This window comes from Protopterus annectens, chromosome 2.part1 (genome assembly GCF_019279795.1).
Source record: "Protopterus annectens isolate FY-2018-M chromosome 2.part1, PAN1.0, whole genome shotgun sequence".
Lineage (NCBI taxonomy): Eukaryota > Metazoa > Chordata > Ceratodontiformes > Protopteridae > Protopterus > Protopterus annectens.
Window position 1 is genome coordinate 846,362,259 of NC_056729.1, and position 21,817 is coordinate 846,384,075.

Consider the following 21,817-nt stretch of genomic DNA (forward strand, 5'->3'; position numbering starts at 1 on the left):
GCAAATGTGTGTGTTTGTCTGAGGGGGGTTAGTGTGTGTGAGGGAAATGTCCCTTTTGGCAACTAGGAGAGCAGACTACAGGATGCACATTCCCCTTTCTAAACACTGATGATGTCAGCACTCTATAAGTATAGCAGGAGAAGGGAAACTTTCCAGTAATGCGAACAGTGCACTCTGCTAATGCATCTGTCTCAAGTGTCATAACATAGTCAGATAGGGGTTTGAATCCTGCAATTGGCAAGTGTGTGTTTTTGGCTGAGGGGAGTTAGTGCGTGTGAGGACAATGTCCCTTTTGGCAACTAGGTGAACAGACTACAGGATACACATTCCCCTTTCTAAACACTGATGATGTCAGCACTCTATAAGTATAGCAGGAGAAGGGAAACTTTGCAGTAATGCGAGTAACATGCTCTGCTAATGCATCCGTCTCAAGTGTCATAACATAGCTAGGTAGGGGTTTGAATCTTACTAATGGCAAGTGTGTGTGTTTGTCTGAGGGGGGTTAGTGTGTGTGAAAGAGATGTCCCTTTTGGCAACTAGGAGAACAGACTACAGGATGCACATTCCCCTTTCTAAACACTGATGATGTCAGCACCCTATAAGTACAGCAAGAGAAGAGAAACCTCACAGTAATGCGAATAGCACACTCTGCTAATGTGTCTGTCTTGAGTGTCATAACATAGTCAGATAGGGGTTTGAATCCTGCAATTGGCAAGTGTGTGTTTTTGGCTGAGGGGGGTTAGTGTGTGTGAGGACAATGTCCCTTTTGGCAACTAGGTGAACAGACTACAGGATGCACATTCCCCTTTCTAAACATTGTTCAGCTGAAGGCCATGGCTCTGGCACAAGTTGTCTGTTTCTATGATGCCCCTTTGGAAGATGCTTGTGTCAGCTGGAGAGTCGATTATGGTGGCCAGTTTGCAGTCATCTGCATATTTGGGCAGCCACAGTCTGTCCGTGTTGGCCTGTACCTCCAATAAATATATACCAAACAAGAGAGGTCCCAGGACTGAGCCTTGTGGGACACAACTCGTAACTGGTTTGGAGTCTGGCATGGCTCCAGCAATGCTAACCATGTGGCTTCTGTCCTTAAGCCACTGTGCAATCCATCTAGTGACATAGAGGCTTATATTTAAGCTGGTGAGCTTCTCTAGAATGCCCAAGTGGGGTATTGTTGTGAAGGCTTTTGCAAGGTCCAGGTAGGCTGTGTGAACCACCTTCCCCTCGTCAATGGCCTTGGTGACTGTTTCAAAGAAATTAACCGGGTTAAACCTGGTAGTGCTGGTGTGCTCTCAGTAGCCCTGAACCAGGCATCTGTTACTGCACAGATATCGATGTTCTCCATGCCAAGGAGTGTTTTGGGTGCATGCATCTGGAGGTTTAGACTTCTGGCGTTGGGTAGCATTGCTCTTAGTTTCTTATCCCTTGTGATACCTATGAAGGTGGGTTTGTCATTTGAGCCCTGCCTAACGGCACTATGGGGGTAGCAAGAGCCTTTGCCAATATCTGAAAGCCCAGGGGTGACAGGTGCAGGCCGTTCCTAGCAAAGCAGGTAGTTCAACAGAAGATGAATATGTGAAGGTGTAGTGCCTGTGATTAGTTAGCAGTAGCATATATGACTGCTCACGTGGACACATGCCAGGTAAGTCATATGCACTGTGTCACAGGCAATGTACATGTGAACAGGACAAACAGTGACATCCTGTCAAGTTGGACATGGACATACATATAGTAGGCTATGCAGATGGCACTAGGAGTCCACGAGTCCACAGAAGCTCTATAACTATGCATTGCAGGTGTGATCAGTATTCCAGGGTAATTGCAAGCAAACATGCATGCAAACAAAGCTACAGTAAACAGGGCTGCATGTAGTCCATTGTACAACAAACAAGCTGTACCAGTTCCAGTAGGTAACACTGCAAATATGCAGGCACTATGCACATGTACATGGAAATACACGGGTCAGATGGCTAGGGTCCAGTCTCAGTGCACACAAGTGTACAGACCATGTACTGTCAGGATGTACAATGACTGGATAGAAACCCATGTGCTCATACCTGCAGTAATACACATGTCAAATAACAGACACTGAGCCTTCACTCAGTGGTTCCATACTTAGTAGGATGTATGCTCCCTGGCCTGCCACCACAGTATCCCTGACATATATGGGGACTCTCCCTCCTGTGACAGTTAGTTATGTGTGTTGGGGCTGTCTAGCATGGTATGAGATGTGAGCATGCAGTGCTAATGTGCTCCTGTGTGTCCTGTACCAGTCGTGTAGTACTGCACACATATCAACATCCTCAAACATCTGCATTGCAGAGTCTAGTGTGGGCAACATGCCACTTGCAATTTACATGTCCTTCATTGTGTATTACTACATTCATTACCCTATCCCCTGTGCTACCTATGTATGTAGCCTTCTGTTGACATCATTACCACCAGTATGCCAACATGTGCAGATGATACACTATGGTACTTACCATGGGTGTAGACAACAGGACATGACAATCACACACTTACTGCATCAGGCATGCTGTGATATACCCACAATTAATTCAGCACACAGTACTGTTAACAACATCATACTATTACTACACATCTATGTGGTCACCCTGTGCATCAGCAACATGTTAACCTGTACCTGCACAGTTGTTACAGATTGCAGGAGGTGGCACAGTTTCATCATATGCACAGGGTGTGAACTTGGTATGCCTGAGTCAGCCACCGATACCACCAATTGACATGTATGTGTATGTGTGTTGGTGAGGGACAGCAGTAGAAGGTGGGGCAATGTTGATGCAGTGTGTGCGTATGCGGTAGCCCTAGGTGTTGTCAATTCGCATGTGTGTATGGATGCACACAGTTCCACCTCATGGCTGCCATATACTGGTGTTTGTGGACAGCCACAGACTGTACCTGCCAGGTCATACAGATCAGTGTCTCTGGCCACGGACACGGTACCTGTGCCTTGCAGGGGTGCTACGGACCATATCCAGTACCAACCCAGACTGGGTACTGTCATCAGAAGCAGGTGTTCATTGAATGGACACAGATCCCTGTCGGGCCTGGCCAGAGCCACGTGCACATGGTCTCCTGGGGCGGTCTGATGACAGCACAGACCCAGCATTGCTGGGGCTGCTGCTGGCACTACGGGGGCGGCCGCGGCCCTGTTATCGTCCGCGACGACTGCCAGCTGCTGCTGTTGCTGGCATATGGCCACATTGATGCCTCAACCGCCCACCATCGCTCTGGCTCATGGACATGTAGTTGTGGAACCGGTCTAATATGTCCCCACAACGTCTGTCTATGACATCGGTGAAATCACGGATGGCAGCCACAATGTCACGCATACTGTCAGTCATGGCTGTGCGACATGCTGTCAGCTCCCTCAGACCCTGTCTGGTGTACCGTTCCATACGTGACTGTGCCTGCATGACAGCCCGAAACATAGCTGAGGTTGTAAGACCTCTGTGGGCATGTCTGACAGGGGCAATGCACGGATGCTCCCACGAGAACCCCTGGACATCTGTCTGTGTGGAACCATCTCTGGGCCATGCCCATGGCTGCTGTGTGGGGAGGCATGTGCCACAGATACCACATTACCCTGGTCAATGCCCACTGTATGCTGTCTATCACCTAGGGACATTGGTGACAAAGGGTGTATTGGCAGGATAACTGTGCACATTGATGGGGTCGACAGCTGTGTACTGTCAATCGGCTGACCAATGGTGGACCCTGGCATACTTTCCTGTGCCATTACACAGATGTCATCATTATCAGTATCCACGACACCTGACTCAGGTTCCCTGCTACATGACACCAGAGCAGCAACAGAACCTGTGGGAGGGAAACAGGAAACACAGTTTACAATGTCTACACATTACCAGCGATGCACAGGTGCACAAATGCACACATGCACACATGCACACATGCACAGGTGCACACATGCACACATGCACAGGTGCACACATGCACACATGCATACATGCACACATGCACACGTGCACACGTGCACACATGCACAGGTGCACACATGCACACATGCACACATGCACAGGTGCACAGGTGCACAGGTGCACACATGTACAGGTGCACACATGCACACATGCACACATGCACAGGTGCACACATGCACACATGCACAGGTGTACACATGCACACATGCACACATGCACAGGTGCACACATGCACACATGCACACATGCACAGGTGCACACATGCACACATGCACACAGTTTCACACAATTGTACAGTACTCAGTATGCGTGATATCAACACACAGACACAGACACACCTACACGCATACAAAGAGCACTACTAAGTGAGCCAAATAGTACTATTACTATCAACACTATTACAGGAATTGTTAATACACACTCACCAGCATGGATAGGCTGCATTGCTGTTATACCAGAGGGTCCTGCAGACATGAAGAAACTAATGTCAGTGGGCACAACTGTGCCATTGTTACTGAGTATGATACAGGTCAGTAGTACAACAGTCGCCTTTCACAGGTCAGCTGCTAATATTGAGGATATCACACTTGCACATTAAATACTATGATGACAGCTACAAACCAAGGACACACCTCACACATGCATTAACTACCAGTGTACACAACAGTCAACTATACATATGGCATATTACCTGCACGTTCACTGTCTTGCTGCTGTGTGGCTCCAGCCTCCATCATAATGCATGTCTGCTGCTGTTGTTGTTGCTGGCAGACTGGAGCCACTACACTCATGAGTAGTCCCTCCAGTCTGGTGAGTGGGGGATGGGTAGCCACCCCACCACCTGTGGCAACCTGTTGCCTGTGGATATCCGACGCACGCTGACGGACATGTCTGATTAAATCACTGCAGTGATGTTGTACCTGCTCATATGTCCTATTATGCATGCCTATGTCATTTACCCGACGGACAAGGTCTTGCCACAGTGCAGCCCTCTCCTGCTGATTTTGGCTGGTGCGGGAAAAGAGTATTGCATAATCCCGCACCAGGCTCTGGTGTATCTCCTCATCCTCAGCTGTGGAGTAGGTGGGATTCAGGTGGGCCATGTACCTGAGAAAGAAAATAACCTGGTATCAGCAATATATGTCAGCAGAATTTGGCACACATACTACACATGCTACTCGACTGTTATGATACAACATATCTCACATATGTAGCATCTGTCTGTCTATTGGTGGATACACATGTAGATGGCCAGGTATCAGTGCTCAGCCAGCAACTGTGCAACAGTACCTGGCAGACTCCATACGACATACTACCAAACCCCAGCAGTCAGAACACTGATTCAGGTCAAGAGCACCTCCTCACTCTGGGGTTTGTATCTAGGTACTGTATGGCCTACATCATCAACTACTGTGAGCTGACCACACACTGATTGCCCTGGATATACATATCCCACCTCCACCACCAGCACAAACGACTATAGTGCATAACATTACAGATACAAACTTTACACTTTGTAACAGTGACATGGTATCCTTTCAGCCCACTGGGCCAGTGGCAGATACAACCCACAATGCTGACCCCTACACAATTGCTTTCTACAGACATCTCCGAGAATGCATGGATCATGCAATCCCATATATGACCAAGACACTCTCCACAAAGGGACAGCATCCTGCCTGGTGGACCCCAGCCATAGACAGATTGTATTACAGAAGATGGAAGCTACTGCAAGACAGAGCATAATTCCATAAAGGGAGGGCATGTCTGAGCAGCACTAGTAAGGATCTATTTTCCATCATACAAAATACATGGGCAACTTTGAGAGGGCAATCAAGAGGGACACTACAGATAACCAGAAGGCCTTCTTCAGTTATGTTAGCAACCTGGTCAGGATCCATCCTCTATGCCCATAGGTAGTACACAACAACAAATATTTCACTGACACCACAGATATCGACAACATTGTGGCAGACAGGTTCAGTGCAGGTGACACCCCACCCTCTCCCCCAAAATAAGGCATAGTTATCCCAGCTGACTGTAACCTCCCTGTCATCACAGATGTCCAGGTGAGAGCCACCCTCAGGACAGCAGAATACACAACATGGATGGGACCTGATGGTATCCCCAGTTGCATGCTACATAAACTCTGACAGGAGCTAAACACACATATAGAAGTGCTATGTAACACTAGCCTGACTACAGGATATATACCTGTACACTGGCGCACAGCAGCAGTGGTTCCACTCCACGAAGGAGGCACCTCAACATACCAATACAATACAACACAATACATTACATTACAATACAATACTATACAATATGCTATTGCCCCTGGGACTACAGCAGTGTACTGTTCTGCTACCCTGACCATTGTGACACATGTGGTGTGATGGTACCTGCTGCTGTCACACAGTTACACAGGGTGACTCATATGGCATATTACCTATCTGAGTAACATTCAGCAGGGGTATGTGTGACATGTACTCATGGGGAGTCTTGCTTCTTAACACTGTGTGGTTTATTGCAGGGTATGTCTTATCTGTGGGTAGGAACTCTTACCTCCACATGTGCACTCTATTGCAGTGGCACGGATGACACACAGCAGACATTTAGGTTGTGGATGGTGTGAGGTGTTACTATGGTTGTTGGACATCTGTCATGGGTGTGTCTTACATATATAAATCCGGGAGTGGTAACCTCTATGTGGGTAGCATATGTGTACTCTGTAGTGTTGTCAGTCACTGTGTATTGGTAATGTGTTTGAGTGCATTGTCACAGTGTTGTACATATCACTGTGTCCTTCTCCATATCTGTAGCTGTCATGTGAGGTCCATACCATGGCATCCATTATGTGGTGTGGAGGGGTACACCGACCTACATGTCCATAGCTGACACACCATGTCCGCTGACACATACCATGTGCAGGTATTCCAGGGATAGTGTGCCACTGTGAATATCATTGGGGCCACTATTGTACACATTTATGACCCTGTTCACCCCTGACACATGCACTGCTGGGCAGCCAATCACATATCTGGTGGTTACTGGTGTAGGTGATCTGGAATTTGGTATGGTACTCCGGTTTTGACACTGGTGTTCACTCCATGCCTTTGTCACCAGGCACCTGTTGCAATACATCTGTACACATGTGCCACACTCAGAATTTATATACATCTCTCTCTCTCTCTCTCTCTATATATATATATATATATATGTATATAGATATATCTATATGTATATATATATATATATATATATATATATATATATATATATATATATATATGTCCATATACATATACACATATATATATTGATGTACATATATTGCTATAGATGTGGAGGGGGCACAGAGGGGTGTGAGTGACAGTGGGGGTGGGACAGGCTGTGTTGCAGGTCATCATATACAGTTATACCTGTAGGTAGTCAGATCAGTCTGTCTATGTATATGTATCTACATATATCTATATCTGTATGTGTGCATTACATAGATATGTTTGTACAATATTCTATCTACATCTGTCTATGTATTCCTACATCTCTCTCTCTATGTATGTATACATATATGCATATCATATATGTATATATATATATATATATATATATATATATATATATATATTTATACACACATATATATGTTTGCATACATACGTATCCATATGTTAGACAGGTATATCAACATATTTGTCTACCATACTGTATACACACACTAACATACTGCTAAACATACATAACTGTGAAACCTACTTTGTACATGGCACTACAACCTACAATCAAACAACATTGATATATGCACATAGATGCTCTCACATACAAATGTATGTACAGCCTTCACTGATAGTTGCTGTATGTCCCCTGCCCTTTACACATCTTCATATACATATGGATACAGACCAATGACACATATGGAGGGTTCACAGTATGTAGACCTTTATAGTATTACTTTACATTACCTGTGTTTGTCACAGCTGCTTGTGTTGCTGTCTGGTTCTCTGTCCTGCTGCTCCACTTCCCAGTTGTCAGCTTTCAGGTAGTTGTTGCTGAACAATTTGTTTCTGTCTGCTTAATTGCAGTTTTCTCTGTCTCTGTCTCTGTCTCTCTCTCTCTGTCTGTCTCTCACGTCCTTCTCAGGGTGCAATGAAAGTATTGCATGTGTGGACATGGAGTACAGCATACTTTTGTAGGTATCTGCATATGCCCATGTGATGGCCTCTGCACCAGTTGTTAGCCAGCATTTGCTAATTGCATGCAGCCAGTTGTGTACTGATTGCAGTTCTCACTGTGATTTCAGAACAGTGCTATAAAAAGGTATGTGAGATAGGCATAGCCCTTTCAGATTTTAAGGGCAGGGACCATGCTGTTATGCTGTGGACAATGTTCTGTGAGTGTAAAGGTTGGTATCTCTCTCATATTTCCAGGTGTGTTGTAGATTAACATTCCTCCATTCATTTCTCCAGTTTCCTGTACTAACTGTGTATGTACACTGACACCTACAACTACTACTACTGTTAATGTGTGTGTGTGTGTGTGTGTGCTTTCCTTTCACTTTTGCTTGCACTTTGTTGCTAAGGCTTCAATAGTTGCCCTTTACAGTCACTACTTGTATGCCTGCTAGGTGTCTTGACTGTTGTGTGCTGCTGTAGCTTTCCTATTTTCCATGTACATTCACACCTTGGAATGCTTGCTATATCTGCTAGGGTGTTACAGCATGCAGTGTGGTCTGGCCATGGTGTGGGCTTTGACATCTATTAGGGTATTTGAGTATGCTGCTGTGCAGGCCCCAGAGACTTTCAGGTTCATCTGTTATGTGCCACATGGAATGGTACATATCAGTGGGGTACACCCATTAAAATGTCTGGTATGCTGCAGTTGTGACTGTGGGTTAGCATGAGCACATGTATTACTACACTTTTTCTGCCATGCAAGTGGTGAATACTTTCAGGACTCCATAGTTACCATTGCACGTGTTACACCTTTCTGCCTACTGTTTGTACATTTCACATGGGGTCTGTTGGGCATCCCTGTAAGTCATTCACTGTTGCTATGTCTAGGCTCTTAACTATTCAAATATGGTGGTGTCAGACCTGTCATGTGTACAGATATTTGCAGGTTGTCCAAATTTCTGCCTAATATTTTGGTCAATATCTCATGCACACCTTTTTCTGGCAAGTCACTCTGGGCTCAAGTCAGAATATGGTGACAAACATTCAAGTTTCAGACTGCATACCCTTCCAAACATCCCACAAAGTGCATACCCTGTTACTGTCTGAACTGTCTTCGTTTGTTGTAACATTATTTGTAATGTGTCCCTGGTTTTGGGCCTTTGCTCCACATATTTTATTACTTGGTCCAGATGTGTTCCTGTAAGAGGTTGTGGGGTATGGGCAGTGCTTATCCTGCTGTGAGTATGTGTGTTTCTTGCAAGGTGCTATAGTGACATTATTACCTACTAGCTTCCAACTAGCATGGCTGTTTCTGTTCACACACTACTATTATGGAAATCCACTAGTTTTGATAGTAATTCTAAATGGCATGCTTTGTGTACTACACATCTATATTCCCTTTACATTCATTCCTACTATTACATGATATATTTATTTTAGCACAATGTTCTTGTATAAGAGTCATGGCTTAGTGGTAAGTCATGCAGACTACTGTTTCCAAGGTCCTGGGTTCGGGACTCACAGTGGGCTTTTATTTTGCTTTTGAACTGAGTACAGGACCTGTCAATCAAAGTAACTAAGGCACTTTTAAGCAGTTGTAACTGGGTTAGCGCTGGTTTGTGCGGAGCTCACGCATGCGCACTGGCGGTTAGCTCCGCGCACACAAGCACACACCCGATTACAACCGCTTAAATGTGCTTACTCTTGCGCACACCCGCGCTATTTTCTTTGAAAGAAAAGAAAATGGGGAGACAGGAAAGTGGTGAAAAAGGGGTCACAAAGAGGGTAAGACAGTAGGAAAACAAGCTTGGGATGTGCAGGAGGGATGTAGGTAAGGCCCATAGCTGCCCATTTCTTCATCAGCAACAGCTGTGCATATGTATGTAATTTGGTGTGACATTTGAAACCTTCCACCCCTGAGAGAGGTGTCAGGACAACAATAATACTTGTTGTACAGCCAATTGTAATTGATAGGTTCCATGTCCAGTAGACATGTGTGCGGAATGGGCAGCTATGTATGGGGCGTAATTTTTTTGTGGGTACAGAGTGCCCTTTTTTTCAGGTGAGAGTGGTATGTCAGGTGAAGGAAGTCGGTACAGCTGGGGAGGTAGGTTGGGTAGGTAAACAGACAAGACAAACAAGACGCATACAGGGGTGGTGTATGACACGTGTGGGAGGGTTACACAATTGACGAGGACGGAGGTATGGATATCCAGAGCCCATGAGCCCACAGATGGCAACAGTGGAACTGATATCCCCACCCATAGGCAGTTGCCACTGTTCCTTCACTGCCCAGGACGGGGCTGTGCTGGGGGCTGTGTAGGTGGGGCAACAGGCATGCCCGTTAGTTGCACCACCCATGCCTCGAGCTGGCGTAGGGGCTCGAGAACAGAGTCCTGAATCTCCCTACGCAACACAGTCCGGACGCTACGGAGGGTGAGTGGTGGTTCTCCTCCGGCCACACTTGCAGAGGGGGGGGCAAGCCCCATCCCCTGCAGCGCTTCCACCCGCAGGTGGCACAGGGCCACCGGAGGAGGGTCCAGTCTCGGCACTAGTCCCAGGTGCACTCGCCAGCTGAGGTGGGAGAGGTGGGTCCGCTGGAACCCGCCTTCCCTGTCGTACTATGTTTTGCATTATGTCATGACAGTTTGGGTTAGTGACATATAATACCATTCACAATTAGTTGTAACAGCATGCATTAGTATTCCCATTAACCAAACACCCAGATATTCACACCATTGAACAGCGTTTATAACACATGCATAATTTGAATAGAAATACACAGTCCAACAACATGCAGGGTTAATTGATGGCAACAGGCCATCAGGTGTGGATGTATGAACAGGGCAGATGCATCAACAGACATGCAAATATATATGACCCAACAGGACAAATGTCCAGGGGTGTTAATTGTGATTGCACATACCATTTTCACGTGGAATGGGTTATATGTGGTTATAGGGTGGGGTGAAGAAAGTAATATTAACACCTTTGAATAACAATACATATGCTGTACATTTCTAATAGCTACAGTTATATACACACTACTGTTCTAACTACAGTTTCCTATATGATAACTATTTCAACTTGGTGATAGGACTGTTAATGCAACATCAATATACATTTTATGGTTCTTCATACACATTCATATCTAGCTTTGTTCAGCTACATCAGGGCTACATTTGCTTTATATAGCTGTAGACAAGTGTGGATGTTTGGTATATCAGACAAACATTCTATCTGCATATTGCAGACTGAGAGCAACATATCCTGATTTTGGGATACACATTCCAGATGCAGCAACACTTTGAACAGATTTTGCTGTTTGGTTTTGAATCTCACATGCATTTCATTCTGTCTTGACTGCAGTATACTTTATTCAGGGTTATTACTACTGTATTGCTGGATTCATGGCACTTTCTCACACTCTCTCACTTGCTTTCATTTTACTATTCAGGATGGTACTTCTAGGCTTTATTGACATGTTTTAACAGTAGTTATTGCAATCCTTTCCAGCAGTCTCACTTCTGTCATGTTTCAGTATTTCCACAGGGATATATTTCACACATGTGATTTCATCATCTTCTGCAGCTATACTTTTCAGCCTGCTGCAGGTTGTGTACTATTTTCTTACAGGCAGGGCATTTTTATTTCAGAATATATGTCGGACAGTTTCATGTTTAGGTTAAACTTACAGGCTGAAAACTCTTATAATCAAGCAATACTTGCATACACTTTCACACTGTTACTTGCAGATTTTATTCCTTACTGACTACACTGCACTCTTTTGCTGACTGTCATACTTTTATATTTCTTTACAGTTACTGGGAGTGGATTACTGACCTGCCTGGTATCGCAACCGCACCAGCCTATCGCCATAGGCTCTGTGGTTCGCAGAACGGACACCTGCAGCTGTAATATAAATGAAGTAATATTGGAATACACATCTCCATAATATCAGCTAGTTTAATTTCTTACATACATAATTAAATGTTACTTACTCAGTAGTGGGGCATTGGGTGTTTGCCGGGCCTCCTGGATCCAAAGGTTCAGTTGGTCCTGCTTGCGTCTCTTCAGGTCCGCATGGTGGTGACGGACCTGCTCACCAGTCCTTGGAATCCCTGTGGCACTGGTGAGATCATGAGCCAACCGGTCCCACGCCTCAGCCCTGTATGCTCCCCAGAGGACCTGGCCCTGCATGAGTTGGGCCTCATGATTATGGACTAGGAGCCAGACCATGTACCTGGACTCCTCAACACCCCACCTCTGTGCTCGAAAGCGACTAACCTCTCCTACTCCTGTCATTCTGCCTGCAGGTCAGTTCTACAATCGTTTATGCTGTGTATTCCCGCCTATGGGGCTTATATAGTCCGTTTTTCCTGCACATATCTGTGATTGGCCATTTTGGAATTGTATCAACTTCAGTAAACCTGCATTGTCATGCTCTAGTTTGTATTCATTCCTATATATTAGCTATTATTGCATTTACAGGTACTACTGTCATGGCTTAGTGGTTCTGTACCTTGACTATGGTGTATAGTATCCTGGGTTCGAACCTGGCCACTGCTTTTTATTTTTCATGACTGTCTAGACATGCTGAGGGGTGTGTCTGTGTAAAGGCAGTTTTGATACGGCTTGCTCAACGTTGCCCGTCGGTTAGCTCATTTGCACGGTGCGCAGCTCCGCGCAAACGGGGAATGCTGCTTTAAGCCTCATTTGGGCATAGGCACGCATATTACGCTTAGCTCAGTTTGGGGCACATAGATTTAGCATGTTAAACCACTGCTCAGCTATGGGCACTCATTTTGCACCAGTTAAACCACTGCTCATCTACGGGCACATGTACTCACTCTGTTAAACTGTAGCTCAGCTATGGGCATATCTGGCATTGTTTCTTCTTTTGTTACCTCACATGTCTTCAATATAAATGGGCTATTTCATTACATTTTACATAACTTGTGGTTTTATGCATACATATTTGTCAGGGACTTGTTTCCTTCTTATTTTGAAAAAAAAAAAATTGGTGTGGTGGGGGCTCGAACCATGAATGCCTGCTCTGCAGCCAACATCTCTACTGCTACGCTATTGCTTCCTGGCTTATTTTGCATATTTAGTTCTTATATGCTTTCCCACTGACTGCTAACTGTAGCTGCTTACGGCACGCCAGCATAAGCGCACTCACGGTTAAACATCTTTACAATTTAAAAAAATATATAACATGTTCATTTATATATATTTTATGTTCATAGTCTGTGGGGGCATGTGTTGTGTTGTGTTTATTCACATTTCTGTGGACTCTGTTGTGGGTGTTTACTTTGGGCACTTTTACACTTCTGGGGGCGTGTCTGCTTGCAGGGCTCAGCCTACGGACACGCCCCCTACTGTCTTACACGGACCGTGTTAGACTTAGGTGTGATTCAGCATGCTCTCATTAATATGCAAAGCATGCTGACATCACTCCATTTAACTGCAGCCTCCGTGTAAGAGTTATAACTCTTACACGGAGGCTTCGTGAATCCTGGGGAGTGTTAAGAAAACCAAGGATCACATCATATAATGATGCTCCTGTTTACTACATCCAATTCACTTTTACAGTTGCTGCAGAGTAATGAGTTGTTAAGTGACTTGTTCAAGGACAAGTCATAAATAAAAAGTAAAATCAAAGATGGTATGCTTAACTGGAGGCAGACAGGAGCAGAGTTCTCTTAATCACATAAAAATGTAACTGATCAACAGGTTTGCATCATCTGACTTAATCCCAAATCCCAAAAAGGGTAGAGCAGTTGGATTATGGATCTTGATTCCTGTATGGAAGGTACAGGGTTTGACTTTGTGCAAGTCAATTAAGCATGTGGGGCATTTCACACACACGTGCACACACACACACACACACACACACACACACACACACACACACACACACACACACACACACACACACACACACACACACACACACACACACACACACACACACACAGAGCTTGCATTCATAATGCCCATGGTATATGAAAAACCTGTACAGACACACTTCCGTCACAAAAATAGATATCCTGCATGCTTAACTTCTGCAGAAAACCCTTAGTGCTCTATTTGACAAGCTAATTAAAATCATGCTGGAGGTCTCTGCATGCCAACTCTTTCTAGCATCTTTCATTGGCTGATCATTTGAACTAATGAGAATTAGAGCTGGCACATGCACAGCAGGAAGTAAGAGCTGGACATTGACGGAGAAATCAGGAAAAAAAAAACAATTGGGCAGCAGCATTGCTTTTTTATTTAATGTTAATTTTTCTTCTTTTTTTAATTGATGTTGTACAGTCAGGCTCCCAGCCACCACTAGCTAGGCAGCTGCCTAGGTCACCCAGTGCTTGGTCTCATCCTGGATCCTGGCATCATAGGTTTGACACAATAGGCCATCTGCTCAAAATTCCTATGACCTGTATTTTCTCTACAGAAACACTTCCTTTTTTCTTAGTCTGTCCAGAACAGGAACTGCATCCATGAAAATAACTCTTTCCATACTATCAACTGAAGTACTACCCAGAAGGATAACTACATTAGTCATCATTATAATGTGCATCATTTGCAATTTTGATAAAGGTAACATCACTAGATAACTGAACCACACTCCATTACACAAGTCCCATATCTACTATCACATACAATGCATTTATTTATTTTGCATTTCTTAACTGGGATAGACAAGCTGGGTGAAACCTCTTTTCAAGGAAGGCATATGAAAAAATCAAATTATACACAGCATATGCATGTATAATATATGTACAAAAGGAATGCACAGCTTTTATGCAATACATCTACAAAAAATGCATCAATAAATTTAAAAGACAACATAATAGTAAAAATGTTAAAACAATTAATATGAGTACTACTGGCAATATAATAAAAAGTTAAAATAAATAAGTATAGAATGTAACAACAAAGAATAAATATGAACCTGTTTGCAACAAGAATAGCAGAAAAAATAGTAACAATACAATGTGTATAGTTAAAGTTAAACATGACTTGAATAAGAAAGTATATAAACATACTATAAATGTAGAGAAAATTAAATGTAGAGTAATAAAATGATGAAAAGTGAAGAGGTAAGTAGTTAAGTTAAGAAAAAGGAAAGTATGAATATGGATCTTAGAAAGAAGGAAAAGAAAGCCAGTGAAGTGTAGACAGAGATGCTACAGTGTCATTTAGTGTAGGTGAATATTATAGATGTAGGTGATCAGCAGAGAACTGAAGGATATAAAGTTTCTCCATTGTGCTAATCCAATTTCTTTAGTCAAAAAAAACAAAGCAACAAGTGAAAGAAAAAAAGAAAGAAAGAAAAAGAAAAGAAATGACAAAAAGTCATTAAAAAACTCAGGATACATCATGATTTCCAAGAATATTTTATTCTGCTTTCTTAACCTCATTCTTTTATTCCTTAATTATCTCTATCCTGTGTGTTTCTTCTTTTCTTTTTATTACCAAAGCTTTAAACAATATTGAGTCACAACATATAAATGATACTTGTTTAGCAGACATAAATTTAGATTACAGTTTCAGTTAATCTGAACATTTATTTTTATTTGCAGCTCATGAATAAATATATTTGTAAATGCAAGATTATCCATCATTCCAGAAAAGTGTAAATCACTACACTTTTTAAGTCTTAACATGGTAAACATATTCTTAATTCAGGTAACCATAATTATGCTTTATATATTTATTTCATTGTTATTTTGTTGGTTCATCAACCATGCACTATCAATATTTTTCTCCCTAAACTGTTCCTCAGATGCAGTCCTTCCTTTTGTTGGAGAGTACTTCAGCAGGGTACCTGTCAAATCTTTGAATGCTCAAAATTTCGAACGTTACACGGTCGAGACCAAACGTTCGAAATTTTGAGTGCTCGAATATAGATTTTCAATGGCACCATACGGTGCAGATAGGGAGAATTACCCTTTTCTGCACTGAAGTGCAGTCTCAGAGTTGATATATTTAAGTAGGGAGGATGTGGGGGGCAAGCCTCCCTGCCTACACTGTTAAAGTGTTTTTTTTTTTCTGTGTTTTTTTTTTTTTTTTTTTTTTATGTTTGAACATCCAAATGTCAAACATTTGGTCTCGACCATGTAATGTTCCACATTTTGGATGTTCGAACATTTAACATAGATCCCTTCAGCACATTTATTCTCATCGGGCAAAGAGAAAAACATCAGAGAGTAATGTCATCATACACAAAGGAATGTTTTTTTTTTTTTTTTTTTTTTTATTCACTTAAGCCTTTGTTCCCTTGTGTGTGTGTTTGATATAGTTGTTACAAGGACTGTATGCAATTAGCATTATTACTGGATTACAAGTGATGGAAGTCTTCAGAATGGCCTCTCCTGTATTGAGGATAGGCACTTGGACAAGTTTCTCCAGTCTACACCTTTCAAAAGTATTACCTGTAATATGGCCCCAGACATATGTCCAACACCTTCCCCCTAAAGAGAGGTGAAAAGGCAAAGCCTCGCCATCCCTAAATTCTTTGTTCTAGTAGTCAGACTTTATGAATTTATGCAAAGAGAGTTGTCTAATTTATTATTTAATTTGCTAATATGTGATTTTTTTTCTGACCCCATGTGTTCTAAAATCAAGTGAAATAATTGCTGATAGCACCTGCAACCCTGACCTTACATCAACACAGTGTTAGGTGTGATGATATAGGTTGTATCGGGCTTGAGACACGTAGAGGAAGCTGATCCATTTTTTATGCAGGATATAATTTTTAATGGCTGCAAATTTCTCGGCTGTTTCTTTAAATTGAAGCAGCAGATCAGTGACTTACTAAGAGGACAGCCAATGGAAGGATTTTCCTTATTTATTTATTTAATGTTTGATAACTGGGTGAGCAAACTGCACTAAAGACTTTTTTCAGCAAAGATCTGAGCACAGAAATACAAAAGACAATCATGGGGATTTATTAAGAGCTTCGTTGTAAGCCATACTACCCACAGTAAAAAGGCTATGTTTCCGTAATGCAGTATTTTGTGAATCAAAGACAAGTTAGGGACAATGAGAAAAGATTTCATTAAGGGCAAATTTGCAGCTCACTGAGTCATGTTAACTACCACAAAGTGCAGGTCAACACTGTGGTAGTTAACATTGTAGATAGGTGAAAAAAGAAGCAGGACCCCCCGTGCATTCAGTCTCCCACGTACAATGCACACATTCAAACACACACACACACACACACACACACACACACACACACACACACACACACACACATGCAGAACAGACTCCATACCAGTCCCGCTGAGTTATTGAACATCCCTGATGTCTCCTTTTCCTGCACTCATAAGTCATGGAAGAGTTTATTCAAACATTCAATGCCAGACATTAGAGTGCACCATGTCAATCCTGCTATGTACTCCCTGATGCCTAGTGGTCTCCCCCCAAACACTATACTGCTAATGTGTGGTTAAGGCATGAGAGAATTATCCCTAATGCCTATTGGTTCTCCCATCCCCACACTGTTCAAGTGTTGTTGAGGCACATACTATAAGGGTTACCTCTGATATCTACTGACCACCCCCCACCCCTGCTGAGTCCTGTTCTAAGTGCAGCTCAGGCATGACTCTAAGAGTTATCCCCAGTGGCTAATCATTTCCCTCACTCAGTTTTGCAGGCTATTTTCATTAGTCTGCAGGTGTGTAGAGGTATGACAGCCACTCCATCCCACCGACCGCCACATACACACACACACACACACACACACACACACACACACACACGCACACACACATAACATCTCCCTCCCCACTCTATGGCATTCACACACACACACACACACACACACACACACACACACACACACACACACACACACACACACACACACACACACACTCACACTCCCTAACCCCTACTGCAACCTCCGAGGCAGACACACACTCACACATACACTTGCACAGCCAACTCCTTACATTCTCTCATACATGCACCTAAACTCTCCAGTACTCATCTCTATTGTCATGCAGGAATGTGGCCTTTTGGTTGTGTCCACTACTACAACTTGCAAGAAGTGGCCATGCTAATCTGCATGGCTGGGTTATTCAGTGATTCATTCAACACATAGCTGCCTTCAGGAAGCCAGTTCCAGGGGACGGGAGGATCACATGGCCTATTAGTATATGCCTCATCGCTGGACTGACTCCTTAGAATATATCATGGATGAAGAGAAAGCCAGTGTGGTGCCATATGCCTCTGTGCAAAAGCACAGTATTAAGACTGTCTCTGAATGGCAAAATTTACCATGAGGTATATACCTCATGCATACCTTGATTTAACATTTATGAATTTGGCTCGGTATACTAACTAGTATATCTATATATCTATATTTATATCTATAACTATATCTATCTATCTATATATAAAGAAATAACAAAGAAATACATTTCAGCAATTATATCAATAATAAATAACAACAAATATTAACAAATATATATATAAAAAAATGATCAACAAAGAAACTACATATCAGTGATTATTGCAGAGCAGCAGAAGTTGTTGAGAAAAGAAACAGTATTTCTAAGTGAACAGAGTATATGTAGCTGGCTGAGAGTAGCACTGGCTTGGTACAGGTAAGTGCTGAGTAATTTCTGTTGTATCCATAATAGAATCTTGTAATTGAAATAAGAAAATGCAGAATACAGCAAAACAATAGAAAACAAGTGATTCTGCTTTCTGAAAGTACATAAAATGATTTAATGGACAGAAAATATCTTGATGTCATCCTACCTAGTTTCTCCATGATACACATTAATAAACATCCGTATGTGTTCTTTAAAGCCACAGTACCTGCAATGGTTTTTAATTCATGCATCAGAACCTTGGAACAGAAGGAAATTGGGCTGTGTGTAGATTAGATGTTACCACAATGACAGACATTTGTAAATAAGTAGTCACACACAAAGTATTTGGATATAAATTGGAAAAAAAAAACATGAGCATGTTTTACTTTTAACAGCATGAAGTAGTAACAGTGAAGACTCCCATACTTGAAGATTCATTAAGTAATGTCTTTTGGCTTTTACCAGTTAGGGATTGCGATGGTGTAACTCCAGTCAACTAATAATTGGCAGTGGATATTTACAGTGCTGAGGTGCCAACCCAACCTTCAAAGAAGGCACACCCATTCACACACCTACCTGTAAGTCTTTAAGTGTCACTCAACCACAGGGAGGACATGCAGACTCCACACAAGAATTGAACTGGAGAACCTCTTGGTTTGAGGCGACAATACTAACCGCTGTACCACTGTGGCTTTCCATACTTAAAAACTCATGATATGCATTATTAACCAGAGCTAAAAATGTGACAAACAGTAAAAGGGTTTTTACAATAGGATTGAAAGTCTCAGCTACCTTTTGTTTTCTGTAAGTGATGACCTTAAAAACACCTTCACTGCCACTAATATCCTCTGATGTCATGAAGTATGCATTTACTTTGTTCTCAGTGTTATCAGCTGTAACGTGAATGAAACTGCAGAGGAGTTATTGAAAAGGAATGCGCTACAGCATCACAACTCTGTGTGTATTATGTTAGCAGTGTGGTACGTATGGTGGTAGCCTAACACTTGTCCCATCCTTAACCTTGTTATAGAAAGGACTGAACTCAACACTAGGCATATAAAAGGCTTTTTAAATGTGACATGACATTCTTTTGTCAGGGAGATGATAATGGCCAAATGTTGTATTATTGGATTTGGTTTTGTGCAGTAAATGTTGCCAATGTTATAACTGGAAGCAGTCTCCAATTTATTATCTTAGTTCTGTTAATCATACATGATAAGACATGCAGTAATAATAGCTGGACACCAACACAGGATTGTCAGTCCTCGTACCAGTCAAGAGTAGAATTGACACTTACAGCTATATTTCATATTGTGTTTCCTTACAGTCCTTGTTCACTGTTATATTTGAAAGCATTCAGCATGGCACACATGCATCCATAGAAATTGAACTAACTTATATCTTAGCAGTTAATGGAGACATTCCCCTTGGAGAAGTGAAGCAACATGTATACACACACACACACACACATATATATAAATATATATATATATATATATATATATATATATATATATATATATATATATATATATATATATATATATATATATATATGTATGTATATATATATATATATATATATATATATATATATATGTATATATATATATATATGTGTGTGTGTGTGTGTGTATATATATATATATATATATATATATATATAGAGAGAGAGAGAGAGAGAGAGAGAGAGATAGAGGGGGTGATAACAGATTTGAATTATTTTGTCTGGCTTACCATTAATGTTGTAAACAGCAGAAAAAAGTAACTTCTGAGACTGCAATATATTGCATCTTAAAGCACTGAACATACTATTTCCATGCATTTTTAAAGCACTTATGAAAAAAGTAACATAACTAGTTGTTTATTTATTTAATTTATTTGCATTTGTTTACTGGAATGGTCCACTTGGCCATAGTGAGCCCATTTTCAGTGGAGTCCCAGGAAGAAAAACTCCACAATCAAATATACACTACATACCATAAACAATAAATACAATACAATACAATAGATCCACATGATAAGTACATAACAATGCAAGAGCTGAATTGTCATTTTACTGTCTAACATCTACATACTACCTCAGATAGGCAAAGTAGTAACAAAAAACTTAGGCATGAGCAATTATGAGGGGGTGCACCAACATTGCCTTATTTATACATGCTTACTACACTGTCACACAGCTGTGGCATAATTGAAATTATCACATCATAGAACATAACAACAACACAGTCAACTGAATAACAATCAACTATAAAATGACATCAGAGCTACTGAATTAAACCTATGATCACCAAATCAAGCACAATGCAAAACATGTATATTAACAGAGTTAATTAAAGAAAGAGATTTCCCTTATAGGTGGTTACTAGGTATGTGGGCCAACAAATCCATGGGGAGCTTAGTTCAGTTTCTCCAGAGCATGGTCTTGTTAAGTGACTTGCTCAGAGTCACAAATTAGGCAATTGCAAAATGAAACAATCAAACAGTGGACTAAAGTAAAACGTTTATAGGCTTAATCCTCTGTGCTATCTGCCAGACAGAAAACAAAAAAGAAAATATTTGCTAACCAGGTAAGCCCACTTCACATACAGTCTGTGATTAATGTCTAGTTAAGTGACATGCTCTGAGTCACACTGTACACAAACGGAAATGAAAGCCAATACTGATGCAGGATCTGTGTTTAGAACTCAGACTATTAAAGGTCTATACCATACTGCCATCTGTTACACTGTCATTTTGCCTAGTTTGAGAATGAAACAAAAACATGGGTTGTAGGGTAGGGCTACCACAGGTTCATAGGGTCACAGGTATATGATATTCTAATGACCACTAAGACCTTTATAAACCTAGCCATGCAATCCAACCCAATTTAGTCTCTATCTATCAGGGGCATTTATTAGGAGATGGTATGTTAGCTAGGAAGTTTCTAGAGGTTATGTGGGGGAAGGTATGTTAGCTTGGGCATTACTGTCTGCCTCTGCTTAAAAGAAATAAGCTTCACAGGACACTGCACAAACACTGTCACCAACTACCATAAATTATACCTGATTTGGACAAATCACAGGGCTTAACC

General features: G+C 41.9%; 1 pseudogene; it reads right to left on the reverse strand.

Moving 5' to 3' along the window:
* Window positions 1-21,744: 21,744 nt before the first annotated feature.
* The window catches only part of LOC122795121, a 142-nt pseudogene continuing 69 nt past the window's right edge, over window positions 21,745-21,817 (reverse strand).